The sequence below is a fragment of the Sciurus vulgaris genome (assembly GCF_902686455.1).
Source record: "Sciurus vulgaris genome assembly, chromosome: 2".
Lineage (NCBI taxonomy): Eukaryota > Metazoa > Chordata > Mammalia > Rodentia > Sciuridae > Sciurus > Sciurus vulgaris.
This window is the reverse complement of record NC_136462.1, coordinates 192752318-192765255: the sequence shown is the minus strand read 5'-3', so window position 1 is coordinate 192765255 and position 12938 is coordinate 192752318. Positions and strand designations below refer to the sequence as shown.

At 42.8% G+C, this 12938-nt stretch overlaps 1 long non-coding RNA gene across 8 annotated transcripts; it reads right to left on the bottom strand.

Moving 5' to 3' along the window:
• Nucleotides 1-3415: 3415 nt before the first annotated feature.
• On the bottom strand, nt 3416-12884 carry LOC306653926. 8 transcript variants are annotated; one of them, XR_013761819.1, is made up of 7 exons: nt 12687-12884; nt 12240-12346; nt 11708-11800; nt 11151-11251; nt 10864-10922; nt 5367-5546; nt 4367-4380 (listed from the first exon to the last, which is right to left on the bottom strand). It is a non-coding gene; the product is annotated as an uncharacterized lncRNA (long non-coding RNA). The 8 variants fall into 8 exon arrangements; XR_013761821.1 differs by lacking the exons at nt 4367-4380; nt 11151-11251 and adding an exon at nt 3416-4099 and having other exon boundaries at nt 5428-5546; nt 12687-12862; XR_013761820.1 differs by lacking the exon at nt 11151-11251 and having other exon boundaries at nt 12687-12869.
• Between the last annotated feature and the right edge of the window lie 54 nt (nt 12885-12938).

Here is a 12938-nt window from a genome sequence, read left to right as displayed (position 1 = left end):
AGATTAAATAATATTCTATTGAATGAAACATGGATAACAGAAAACATCAGGGAGGAGATAAACAAATTCTTATAGGTCAATGAGAATGACAATACAACATCTCAAAATCTCTGGGACACTATGAAAGCGGTACTAAGAGGAAAATTCATTGCATGGAGCGCATTCCAGAAAAGAATGAAAAGTCAACAACTAAATGACCTAACATTACAGCTCATAGCCCTAGAAAAAGAAGAACAGAATAACAGCAAAACAGCATAAACAGAAAACAGCAAAAGTAGTAGAAGATAGGAAATCATTAAAATCAGAGCTGAAATCAATGAAATTGAAACAAAAGAAAGAATTCAAAAAACTGACAAAACAAAAAGTTGGTTCTTTGAGAAAGTAAACAAAATAGACAAACCCTTAGCCACACTAACAAAGAGGAGAGAGAAAACTCAAATTACTAAAATTTGTGATGAAAAAGGAAATATCATGACAGACACCACTGAGATACATAACATAATTAGAAGCTACTTTGAAAATCTGTATTCCAACAAAATAGAATCTACCGAAGACATTGACAAATTTCTAGAGACATATGCTCCTCCCAAACTGAACCAGGAGGACATACACAATTTAAACAGATCAATATCAAGCAATGAAATAGAAGAAGCCATTAAAAACCTGCCATCCAAGAAAAGCCCAGGACCAGACGGATTCTCAGCCAAGTTCTACAAGACCTTCAAAGAAGATCTTATTCCAATACTTCTCAAAGTATTCCAGGAAACAGAAAAGGAGGGTACCCTACCAAACTCATTCTATGAAGCTAATATCACCCTCATACCCAAACCAGGAAAAGACACATCAAGGAAAGAAAATTTTAGACCAATATCCTTGATGAATATGGATGCAAAGATCCTTAACAAAATATTGGCAAACCGTATCCAAAAGCATATTAAGAAAATCGTGCACCACGATCAAGCAGGGCTCATCCCTGGAATGCAAGGATGGTTTAACATCCGTAAATCAATAAACATAATCCATCATGTTAATAGACTTAAGGATAAGAATCATATGGTTATTTCAATTGATGCAGAAAAAGCATTCAACAAAATACAACACCTCTTCATGCTCAAAACACTAGAAAAAATAGGGATAGTAGGAACATACTTGAACATTGTAAAGGATATTAATGCTAAGCCCATGGCCAACGTCATTCTTAATGGAGAAAAACTGAAACCATTCCCTTTAAAAATGGGAACATGACAGGGATGTCCTCTTTCACTCTTCTATTCAACATTGTCCTCGAAACTCTAGCCAGAGCAATTAGACAGACTAAAGAAATTAAAGTGATACAAATAGGAAAAGAGGAACTTAAGCTGTCACTATTTGCTGATGACATGATTCTATATTTAGAGGATCCAAAAAACTCCTCCAGAAAACTTCTAGACCTCATCAATGAATTCAGCAAAACAGCAGGCTATAAAATCAACACGCATAAATCTAAAGCATTTTTTTTTTTTTTTGGGTGCTGGGGATAAAGCATTTTTATACACAAGCGACGAAACAGCTGAAAGGGAAATGAGGAAAACAACTCTATTTGCAATAGCCTCAAAAAAAAAAAAAAAAAATACTTGGGCATCAATCTAACCAAAGAGGTAAAAGATCTTTATAATGAAAACTACAAAACATCGAAGAAAGAAATTGAGGAAGACCTTAGAAGATGGAAAGATCTACCATGTTCTTGGATAGGCAGAATTAATATTGTCAAAATGGCCATATTACCAAAAATGCTATACAGATTCAATGTAATTCCAATTAAAATCCCAATGATGTATCTTACAGAAATAGAGCAAGCAATCATGAAATTCATCTGGAAGAATAAGAAACCCAGAATAGCTAAAGAAATCCTTAGTAGGAAGAATGAAACAGGGGGTATCCCAATACCAGAACTTCAACTATACTAACAAAAACGGCATGATATTGGCACCAAAATAGACAGGTAGATCAATGGTACAGAATAGAGGACACGGACACAAACCCAAATAAATACAATTTTCTCATAGTCGACAAAGGTGCCAAAAACATGCAATGGAGAAAAGATAGCCTCTTCAACAAATGGTGCTGGGAAAACTGGAAATCCATATGCAACAGAATGAAACTACACCCCTGTCTCTCACCCTGCACAAAAATCAACTCACAATTGATCAAAGACCTCGAAATCAGACCAGAGACGTTGCATCTTATAGAAGAAAAAGTAGGTCCGAATCTTCACCTTGTTGGCTTAGGATCAGACTTCCTTAACAAGACTCCCATAGCACAAGAAATAAAAGCAAGAATCAATAACTGGGATAGATTCAAACTAAATAGCTTTCTCTTAGCAAAGGAAACTATCAGCAATGCGAAGAGAGAGCCTACAGAGTGGGAGAATATCTTTGCCACTCATACTTCAAATAGAGCACTAATTTCCAGAATCTATAAAGAACTCAAAAAACTCTACACCAAGAATACAAATAACCCAATCAACAAATGGGCTAAGGATATGAACAGACGCTTCACAGAAGAAGATCTACAAGCAACCAACAAACATGAAAAAATGTTCACCATCTTTAGTAATAAGAGAAATGCAAATCAAAACTACACTAAGATTCCATCTCACCCCAATTAGAATGGCGATTATCAAGAATACAAGCAACAATAGGTGTTGGAGAGGATGTGGGGAAAAAAGTACACTCATACATTGCTGGTGGGGTTGCAAATTAGTGCAGCCACTCTGGAAAGTAGTGTGGAGATTCCTTAGAAATCTTGGAATGGACCCACCATTTGACCCAGCTATCCCACTCCTTGGCATATACCCAAAGGACTTAAAATCAGCATACTACAGAGATACAGCCACATCAATGTTCATAGCTGCTCAATTCACAATAGCCAGACTGAGGATGTGGAACCAACCAAGATGTCCTTCAATTGATGAATGGATAAAGAAACTGTGACATATATATATATATATATATATATATATATATATATATATATATATATATATAATACACACACACACACAATGGAATATTACTCAGCTATAAATAATAATAAAATTGTGGCATTTGCAGGCAAATGGATGAAACTGGAGAATATCATGCTAAGTGAGATAAGCCAATCTCAAAAATCCAAAAGGTGAATGATCTCACTGATAAGCGGATGATGACACATAATGGGGGGTCGGAGGGGGGCAAGAATGGTGAAGGAGGGACTGTATAGAGGGAAAAGAGGGGTGGGAGGGGTGGGGGGGAGGAAAAAATAACGGAATGTATCAAACATCATTACCCTATGTAAATGTATGATTACACAAATGGTATGCTGTTACTCCATGTACAAACAGAAACAACATGTATCCCATTTGTTTACAATAAAAATAAATTTTAAAAAAAGAATATTATATAAACAACAAGCAATTTTTTACTATGTCCCAAATATTGCATGGGACATAAACACTAAAATATTATTTGTGGTTTATCTGACATTCACATCCAATTGGGTACCCCACCTTTCACCTGGCCTCCCGGCCCAGGAGCGACAGGACAGTGCCACAGGGACACAGTTGCGAAAGTCCAAACTGGCGGCCTCGGTGCCACGAGGCCCGTTCACGTGTGTTGCGGAGTTGTTTGTTTATAAAATCAAAATCAGTTGCCAAGACTTCAGGGAGTAGTAGCTGGTAGTAGCCGCCCTGCTATGAAAACAATGAAACAGAAGGAAACTTTAAAGAATGAAAATTGATTACCGATTTGTTAATGGGTTGCAGGATGGACCTGGAGTTGCACAGTTGCAGCCTGGGGAACCAGCTCCATCGCTGCAGAACATCCTAGAAGTGCTGGCTGCCAGGTCTGAAAAGCTCCCCCATCTGCAAGGCCCTGGCCAGGGCAACTTTACCTTTTGCTGGCTGGGGATGGAAGCTTCCAGGCACATGTTGATAAAATGTGTGCCCGCAGTGCCCCCTGCAGACAGAGGATGCAGCCGCAAGGTGCTGGGGGAAAGTGGGCTCCTTCCTCTCTGGTAATTGGGCAGCCACAATTAGGAGTGAGGCAGGCAAACTCCAGGAGAAATAGAAGGTAGAGATAAGCTGAGAAGAGCAAGCATTCGAGAAGTCCTTTCCAGGCAGAGTCCTAAGTGTGCGCGTACGCCCTACAATATCCCCATAGGTGGTACCATTACCGCACCCAAAATAATTGAAAACAGGGACTCAAACTGATTCTTGTGTGATGGTCACTTTAATAGTCAAAAGGTAGACACAACTGCCCATTCTTCAACAGATGAACAGACAACTAAACTGCAGCATAGACACACGGCCTAGCATTATTCGGCCACATGAAGTTCTGATTATGTGCTTCACCGCGGAGGAAGCTTGATAAGCCAGCAGACCAATTTCCAGATGAAGAAATGAGGCTCAGAGAGAGGTGAATCGCTTCCCAAAGTCACGTGGCTGGTAAGTGGTAGAGCCACAATTCAAATACAAAGAAGCTACTTCCAAGGTGTGACTTCAAGTCAGTCACTAGACTTCCCTGAGCTTCAGCTTCCCCACCCAACAATGAGCAGGGTTGGGTGCAGGCTGGTTAAGATGATAAACCAGCACGGGCCCATAGCCAGCACTCAACAAACACACTTGTTATTCTTTTTCTATCTCTCCAACATCAATAACTTTGGCAAAAAGATGTGTTTATTCATAAGATATGAATTGTGTCCCCTACCACATGTCAGGCTTGAGGCTAAGCACTTTACAGATATGATTTAATTGACCCTCAAACCTCTCTGAAGGAGGCATTGTTAAGAACCCCACCTCACAGACAAGGAAACTGAGGCTTATAGAGGTGCAGAAATTTGCCCCAGATGCCTCAGTTAAGAGGACAAAGAGTCAGGGCATGGTGGCACATGCCTGTAATCCCAGTGGCTCAGGAGGCTGAATCAGGAGAATCATGAGTTCAAAGCCAGCCTCAACAATTTAGCGAGGCGCTAAGCAACTCAATGAGACCGTCTCTAAATAAAATACAAAATAGGGCTGGGAATGTGGCTCAGTGGCCAAGTGCCCCTGAGTTCAATCCCTGGTACCAAAAAAAAAAGGACAAAGAGGAGGATCATCCTAGAAGCCTCAGATGTTTGCAGGGACTGTGGTGGGAGCTGAGGTTGGGGCGACAAGTTGCCCAGGGCAAGCACTGGAGGCCTGCCATTGTCCCCAGAGCTTGGGGAAGCAGACTGGGGTGTGGTGGGGGAGTTCTCTAGGGAGCTTTTCTGTCCCTGGCACTTCTGAACTCTGGGTGTCTCATTCACAGGGAAGTCAAGAGCATACGAACCTTGCAGAATCAGAAATGGGCTCCTTCTGGCATCTGCTGGACTGCAAAGAAGCTGAAGGCACAAACACAAGGGTCAGACTGACAGTGCTAGCTCTGCACTTACCAGCTGTGTGACCTCAGACAAGTCGTGTTACTTCTGAGCTGTCCTTCAGCCATTGAATGTGGGGTTCATAATACAACCTGCCTCAGAGGGTTGATGGACAGTGTGTTACATGTGAAGAACTGTAACAAACACATGACAATAAATCAATAAACGTTAGTTGTTGTTATATTACTATGAGCACTGTAAAGACAGTCACATTAAAAAGGAAGAGGGGATGTAAATCCCCAGTAGTAGAGCACCTGCCTGGTGAGTGTTAGTCCTTAGTTTGATCCCTAACCTCCCCACCCCCACCCCCACACAGGAGAGAGAGAGAGAGAGAGAGAGAGAGAGAGAGAGAGAGAGAGAGAGAGAGAGAGAGAGAGAGAGAGAGAGAGAGAGAAAGGAAAGAGAAGAAAGGAAAACGGAACTGGTCTCTGGGGCTGTGGGGAATTGGAAAACAAATGACCTGCCTAAGGGGGTGGACATGATTCAGTAACAGCCAATCATTATCTAGTAGAAAATAGGCGCACAATGGCTGGACTTCCCATTTTTCAAGGGAAGCCTTTTACTTCTTGAACACAAGAGGCAACGGGCACATTTTTATCTCCTGGCCTTAGCACTTGCCTGAACACTGCCTGCGGGTTTTCCTGTTCTGTACTTAAAAGCTCATCTTCGTTTCCGCATCTATTCCTTTTCCCTTGGGTTGTCTCCACTGCACCGTCCATCTCCTTAGACGCTTACGGTGTTATTTTCTATTCTGCTTCTCCCTCTACTGGCAAAGTCATCTCTGATACAGGCAAGCATTTTTTTCTGGTTGCTTTTCACTATTGTATTTCCAGCAACTAGAATAAACCCTGCCATGGGGTAGGTATTTGAGAAATATTAATGCAGTGACTGTGTGAGTACAGTTGGCCCTTTCTCCATGAGTTCCACACCTGTGGACTCAACTAAGGCTCAAGAATATTCTTTAAAAAAATGCATTTGTACTAAACATGTAGACTCCCCACCCGCAGTGGTAGGTATCAAACCCAGGTCCTCATACAAGCTAGCCAAGCACACCTACGAGCTACATCCCCATTCTTGTCAATTTAGGCCAAACGATAGCATATTTATATAACATTGCATTTGTTAGCTATTATTATAAGTACTCTGGACATGATTTAAATACTGGAGGAGATGCATAGTTTCTATGCAAATACATTTTATATATGGGACTCCACCATCCTTAGATTTTGGTATTCACAGGGATCCCTAAACTAATTCCCTAAAGACACTAAGGGACAAGTATGTATTCTTTAAGAAAACATTCTGAGGCCAGGTGTGGTTGTGTACACCTATAATCTCAGATAAGGCAGGAGGATTGCAAATTCAAGGCCAGTCTTAGCAATTTAGCAAGACTCTCTCAAAATTAAAAAGGGCTAGGATATACCTCAGTAGTAAAACATACCTGGGTCCAATTTAAAAAAAAAAAGAAAAAACAATCTGCAGCTGGGGATGCAGCTCAGAGGCAGAGTATTTACCTAGATATGTGAGGCCCTGGGTTCTAGGTACTATACCTGGCATTACCAAAAATACATTCTGTGGGTCCCCAAACATCTTCAGGCTGCCAGTTTGAGTAATGATTCAAGGAACTTTTTTTTTTTTTTTTTTTTTTTTAATTTAACACCCACTATATGAAAGAATAGCTTAAAAACTTTTGGGGACAAATAGAAAGCACTCCTTCCTCTGGTAGATAAGTCAGAGAAAAGGTGTTTCTCAGATGGAGCCGAGAACCACAGCTAAGTTCTCACTGTGCCTCTGGAATGTGCTGGTTCTCTGCTCACGGCATCGACGCGACGCTTCATGTACGTTAGCAGTCCTGCCAGGGCCAAGCTGATTCTTTTTAGTTGTGGAGGACACAATACCTTTATTTTTATGTGGTGCTGAAGATGGAACCGGGTCGCACATGTGCTAGGCAAGTGCTCTGCCACTGAGTCACAACCCCTGCTCAGATGATTCATTTTTTTAAAAATATTCTTAGATGTTGGGTGTTTTTATTGATTTATGTGGTGCTGAGAATCAAACCCATGCCTCACATGCCAGGCAAGTGCTCCACCACTGAGCCACAAACCCAGCCCCTAATTCATTCTTTTGTGTACCAATATTTACTGAGTGTCTTACCATCTTCCAGGCTCTATGCCCTGTGCCATAGAGGTGACCAAAAAGGAAGAGGTGCAGCTGGGCATGGTGGTGACACCTGTAATCCTTACCGCTCAGAGGCTTAAGTAGGAGGATCTCAAGTTCAAAGCCAGCCTGCCAACTTGGTGAGACCCTCAAAAAAAAAAAAAGGGGGGGACTGGAGCTGTGGTTCAGTGGCAGAGCACTTGCCTAGCATGTGTGAGGCACTGGGTTCAATCCTCAGCACCACATATAAAAACAAATGAAAGTGCTGTCCATCTACCAAAAAAAAAAGCCAGGTATGGTGGCACACACCTGCAATCCCAGCTCAGAAGACTTAGGAGCCTCACCAGTTCAAGGCCAGCCTCAACAACTTAGCAAGACCCTAAACAACTCAGAGACCTTGTCTCTAAACAAAATATAAAAAAGGGTGAGGGATGTCGTTCAGCAGTTGAGCAACCCTGGGCTCAATACAAAAATCAAAAAATAAAAAAGCGCTGGGGAATGTGGCTCACTGCTTAGTGCCTCTGGGTTCAATCCTTGGAAACCTCCCCCCAAAAGAGGGTGAAGAGGTGTTACACAATGGTTTAGTGGCAGGAGACAAAAACAATCATATGCAGTACACAGAACATGTGCAGGGTGCACAATTTAGGCATTAAAAGGGAATAAAGTGGCAGTAAAGACAGGCATGGTGGTTCACACCTATTATCCCAGGGACCTGGGACACTGGGACCAATCTGGCAGTGAGATCTCAAAAATACTGGGTCACCAATTAATTGTAGGGGGAAAAAAAAGTACTGGGAGGGGTAGCTCAGTGCTTGAATGCCCCTGGGTTCAATCCCCAGCACCAAAATTTGCCAAGTTTTATTTGGGGAATGAGAGCAACATATTGACATGATTCCAGGGCTTTGGGGCTGGACTGGGACTGTTGGTCTTACTATCTAGAATGGTTTAAGTCTAGAAGTATAGACTTAGGGCCAGGGTTGAGGGAGGTAGAGGTCAGGAACTCTGCTTAGGGAATATGAAGTTGAAGAATAGAAGACATCTGGAAATCTAAGGGCCAGTCAGAAACCAAAATGAGGTCAGCAGATGCAGACTGTCAAGACGGGGCAGCATTTTAGTATTCTATTGCCCTGTAACCATCCCAAGTAGCTTGAAATGCAAACACTATAGGTCAGGAATCCAGGCAAGACTGTCTACTTCAGGGTGTGAAGGGCAGGTTCACCCTCCCTGGGTAGCTTTTGTCACATCCCCCTCAACAGTGGTGTAAAAATTCCAATCACAAGTCATACTTGAGGCTAAACAATCACCCATGTTCTTCAGGAGTTAATAGAAGTTGGATTTCATCCACTGCCTGGTCCCTCTGATGTCCCACATGGCAGGCAGAGGGGGAGCCGTGGGAGCTGTCTTCTCAGTTTGCAGGTCCTGGCTGGAAGCAGGTATGTCACAGCAACCTATCAGCAGAAGTCCTAATTCCTGTGCTACTAATAACTAAGCTGTATTCAGCTGGTGTCTCCACTAAAAAAGCACCTGCTTACAAACTTGCTGGCATAAATGTCCCTTACTAATCGCTTCAAAATACCCAGTCCCTTGCAATCTAGGCCCTTTCAACATGGCAGGCTGCTCTACTGGAGTGAGCAAGGCAAAGGTAGAGACCTAGCAGGTCAGAACTGCCCACTGTTTGACTTTCTTACAAAAACCAGCAAACATTCCAAAGGAAATTTGTAGATACCTGTGTCTGCTACTTGTTATCTGTTGAAGATCTACCTCCCATGACAAAATACAAGTTTTAATGTCCAGGTAGGAAGGTTTCAAGTAGGAAATTTAATTTTTGATTTTTTAAAGAAATCTCTATACACAATAGCCTCGTGGGACTGGTTCAGCTGGAAACGGGGTTTTTCTTTCAAGGACTTCTACTCCAACTCCATGGCTGAGCAACTTCTAAAAGGAAAACAAGAAATAGATTATGATCTGTTCCACTTTGGTTCCTATATTCACTAGCGCTTCCTATTTGTGATATGGGAACACGCCTTTTCCCTACATTTGTCCACCCACTTTATCAAGGAGCTAGATAACTCCCACTGACATAACTGTCTCTTCTATACTACCAATATTATACCCATGCTGCCATAATTGAAATGCTCTACAATAAACCAGAAATAAGCCCTCTGGGTCCCCCCCACCAAAAAAAGTGAAAGTGAAGTGGACACCTGACTATAGAACTCAATGTTCCTAGTTAAGGACCATCTTCAGAGTTTTTTTGCATTAGAGATCAAACCCAGAGGTGCTCTGCCAATGGGGTACATCCAGACCTCTTTCAGATAGGGTCTAAGGCCTTGAACTTGCAGTCTTCATGCCTGTCTCCCAAATAGTTATAATTATAGGAGAGCACATACTACCATGCCTGACTGAGAATTCTTTAAATGGATGGCAATCTTCAGGGGATTAAGTCATGAAAGTAGCAACAGACTTTTAAGTGGCTAGAGTCTGAATCTATATACCAGAACACTTTGAATCTAGGGTAATGAGTGATTACAATCTAAATTTCTATAGCTTTCAGTCTTTTCATAAACAAAAGCTGGGGAATGAATTACCAGGAGATATCTATAGCAAACACCATGAGTCAGGAAGAGAGACGAGCTGTCACTATTGTTGCTTACTCCTTTCGCTAATTAAGGATTCTAAGCAAGTAAGGGAATAAGCACTAAAACTTGGTAGAAGCAGCTTCTCTGTGCTGGATACAATGTACTGAAGGATTATTCGGGTCAGCATTAGGGGTGCAACCAAAGTCTGACTCAATTAGACCAGTCTGGTTGATCTGCTCAACCAGACAAGGAGGCACAAATTCCCTACCTCCCAAAAGACAAAGGGGGTGGTGTTGTTTCCTGCATAGAGGTGGGAGGAATAAACAAAACGGCCATCTGTGCATGCCTGCTTCTGCTTGCTCACTTGGATGAAGCAAGTTGATATGCTAAAGAGGCAGGAAATGAGGGTGGCCCCCAGTCAGCCAACAGTCAAATAAGGCTTACAACTGAATCCCTCAAAAATAATCATGATCAAAAAAATCCCAATGCACATGTGACTTGAAGTTCCTTATTTTAAAAAATACAATATTTGCCAGGACAAGAAAACCAATGTCCAGCAACTTGCAAGATCTTCTAGTACCAACAGCCCAACATCATCTCCCAGTAAGCAAAACTGAATCTTCCCCCTCCCACTTTACACCCAACTCAGAACCAGGTCTCAACTGGGCAAATCACTTTGCTGTGGGGTTTGACAGTTGGAAAGCAGAAACTTCACCTGTTGCAGGATGTTGCAGAGACATCAGACTGACATCAAGTTAGTGGCACCCAGGGCTCCTATAGGAAGTAAGCAGACAAGACTGAAATAATCTCAATGCTAGAAAAAAAGAGGAAGCAGAAAACTAGGATAGAAGTTATTTTGTGTCGATGCATCAGATAAAACTGGCTTAAATCTAGTTAGATCAACAGGGTCGATCTGATGGGGAAAAAAGTTATGTCATCAGCTGCATCGGCTGAATATGGTCAACAAAGGACAGTTCCACACTGGGAAAGAGCAGTTACTACGTTCTTAATGTCCATTAAGTTGAGGAAGAAATGTGGACACCACTTACCACAATTCTGGATTTCGTCCTGGTTTATTCAAAGCCTGGTTTCTAATAGCAAACCTACAATAAAATGAAGTTGAGTTCCCATCAGCTAGATGGCCAAGGGAACAGGGGGCAGTTGGTGCTCTAGCAGGCATATCAGACAGAAACTGGCTTAGAGAAGTTAGATCAACATGGTCGATCTGTTGGGGAAAAAAGTTCAGTCATCATATATGCCAGCAACAAGCTTTTTTCTCTTTGGTACCAGAGATTTAACCCAAAGGTACTTATCCCCAGCCCTTTTCATATTTTATGTAGAAACAGGGTCTCATTAGGTGGCTGAGGCTGGCCACTGGGATTACAGGCAGCTAGCTGCTCTTTGAGCTCTTAACAAAAATGCTGCCTCACCTGCCCTCATTCCGTGAGCACATCTTTTGTGTCCTATTGGTTGCAATATTGTAGCAATGACAAATTACCCCAGCCTCAAGAGTTAACATTGTACAAGTTGAGGTCAAAGTGGGTAACAAGAATACATACCTCCAATTACTGCCACTTGGGAGGCCAAGGCATTGCAAGGACTGCTTGAGCCCAGGAGTTCCAGTATTACCCTAAGGAACATGTAGCCAGACCCTGTGGGGATGGGACAAGACAATCTCCAATAAGATTTCAGTTGTAAGTGCCTCACTTCTGCATCCAAGGGGGGGCGGGGTGGGAAGCTTTGCAGTTGGTGGTTAGGTCAATAGAAAAATGCATTTCGTTTTTCAGAAATGCAAACGCCCAAGAAAGCCCTTTGGACATTCCTTAAAAACTGTTTCTTCCCTAGGAATCCATCCAATACATTAATTGTAATAATTTAAAACAGAATAATTTTAATATCAAGTATCTAAGAGATTCAACAGAAATTCGCTGTTGCACTGGGAAACGTAAGTCTGTGGCAGGACACATGTGTAGCATGCACAAAGCCCTCGGTTCCAACCAGCACCATCACACACACATAATAAATGCTTAATTTCCCCCCTAAGTTTGCAAGGGCAAAGTATATGTCTTAGATCAAGAGACACGTGCTTACCCCAGAGCTCCGGAGACATAAGGCTGTATACGTCTAAGTGGGGTTCCCATGGAAGCCCAGAGGTGAGCTCCTCTTCCAACATCCATTCTGTATCCAATCGCATTAACCTGCGAGACAAAAGGTAGTCAATCGCCATCTTCCCACGGCCAGGATAGAACCAAGACCGAGTCTCTTGAAGCTGGTGTATCAGAAATAACTGGCAAGTGTTAAAAGAGATCAGCATTGTCGATCTGATGGGGAAAAAAGTGAAGTCATCATTTGCACCAGCCGAAGGCTCCTCAGGGTCACGCAGAAGGCGCGAGTTTTCCCAGCTACCTCATCTCCCCACGGCCCTAATGTCTCTTTAGGGCCTGCGCTGGATTACAGTAGGCTTCGCCGCAGAGGCGACAGCACTAAGAGGGTAAAAGAGGCCCGAGCTCGCGAAGGGAAAATGGAGTCTCCACTCACCATACACCAAACGTGGTTACCAGGGTAGGAAGACATCCTGATAAGCACACACCCTCCACACGCAGCAAGCACCGCAGGGGAAAAAGAATGAGCGAGCACGGGGGCTCCCTTATATAACCAGCGAGGAATAACGCGCGTGCGCACTGGCAGGAAGCCGCCACTTCCGGCCCGCCGCGACGCCCTCTGGGAAACGTAGTCCCTGAGCCGCGTAGCCCCAGGCGCTCTAATGGTTGTCAAGGCCCCGCCTGGCCC